Here is a 1864-nt window from a genome sequence, read left to right on the forward strand (position 1 = left end):
GATCCCGTGTGCGTGTGCACACGCGTGTGGGCCCCATGGGGCTAACACAGGTGCGTGCACACACGCGTGTGGGTCCTATGGGGCTACACACACGCGTGTGGGTCCTATGGGGCACACACACGCGTGTGCACAGCCCCCCCCCCCCGCCGGGGGGCACACGCCTGCTCACGTGAGAGCGCCCGGGCTGCACGCCTGCCAGCGTGCACCAGCGTGCACCAGCGTGCACGAGCGTGCACGAGCGTGCAGGCCCGCAGGGCTTCGCACGTGCACCCGTGGGGCTGCACGTTTACACGCTCTTACACGCTCGCGTCCCCCTGGGATCTGGGGGGGTGCACACTTTTACACGCTCACATCACCGTAGGGCACTTTGGGGTGCACACTTACACGCTCACGTCACCATAGGGCACTTTTGGGGTGCACACTTACACACTCACACCTCCATAGCACAGTTTGGGGTGCACACTTACACGCTCACATCACCACAGGGCACTTTGGGGCGCACACTTACACACTCACACTCCTGTGGCACCTTTAGGGGTGCACACTTGGGGTGCACAAGCTCACAGACCCTTTGGGGGTGCACATTTACACACTCACACCCCCATGGGACCATTTGGGGTTCACACTTTACACACTCACATCCCATGGGACCCTTTGGGGTGCACGTTTACACACTCACACCTGCATTAGACCCTTTAGGGGTGCAAATTTGGGATGCACAAATGACACACTCAGACCCCCGTGGCACCTTTAGGGGTGCACACTTACACACTCACACCCACATTAGATCCTTTAGGGGTGCAAATTTGGGGTGCACAAGCTCACAGACCCTTTGGGGGTGCACAATGACACGCTCACACCCACATTAGACCCTTTAGGGGTGCAAATTTGGGGTGCACTAGCTCACAGACCTTTAGGGGTGCACACTTACACACTCACATCCCCCTGAGACCTTTAGGGGTTCACACTTACACACTCACACCCCCGTGGCACCTTTAGGGGTGCACACTCGGGGTGCACAAGCTCACAGACCCTTTGGGGGTTCACACTTACACACTCACGCCCCTGTGGCACCTTTAGGGGTGCACACTGGGGGTGCACAAGCTCAGAGACCCTTTGGGGTGCACATTTACACACTCAGACCCCCGTGGCACCTTAAAGGGTGCACACTCGGGGGTGCACAAGCTCATAGACCTTTTGGGGTGCACACTTACACACTCACACCCGCATTAGACCCTTTAGGGGTGCAAATTTGGGGTGCACAAGCTCACAGACCCTTTGGGGTGCATACACTTACACACTCACACCCCCATGGGACCCTTTGGGGTGCACATTTACACACTCACACCCCCGTGGCACCTTTAGGGGTGCACACTGGGGGTGCACAAACGTGCAGACCCTTTAGGGTGCACACACTTACACACTCACATCCCCCTGAGATCTTTAGGGGTGCACACTTACACACTCACACCCCCATGGGACCCTTTGGGGTGCACGTTTACACACTCACACCCCCATGGGACCCTTTAGGGGTGCACACTGGGGGTGCACAAGCTCACAGACCTTTTAGGGTGCACGTTTACACACTCACACCCGCATTAGACCCTTTAGGGGTGCAAATTTGGGGTGCACAAACGTGCAGACCCTTTAGGGTGCACAATGACACGCTCACATCCCACTGAGACCTTTAGGGGTGCACACTTACACACTCACACCCCCATGGGACCCTTTGGGGTGCACACTTTACACACTCACATCCCATGGGACCCTTTGGGGTGCACATTTACACACTCACACCCACATTAGACCCTTTAGGGGTGCAAATTTGGGGTGCACAAGCTCACAGACCCTTTGGGGGTGCACA

This window comes from Calidris pugnax, unplaced genomic scaffold (assembly GCF_001431845.1).
Source record: "Calidris pugnax isolate Ruff unplaced genomic scaffold, ASM143184v1 scaffold571, whole genome shotgun sequence".
Classification (NCBI taxonomy): Eukaryota; Metazoa; Chordata; class Aves; order Charadriiformes; family Scolopacidae; genus Calidris; species Calidris pugnax.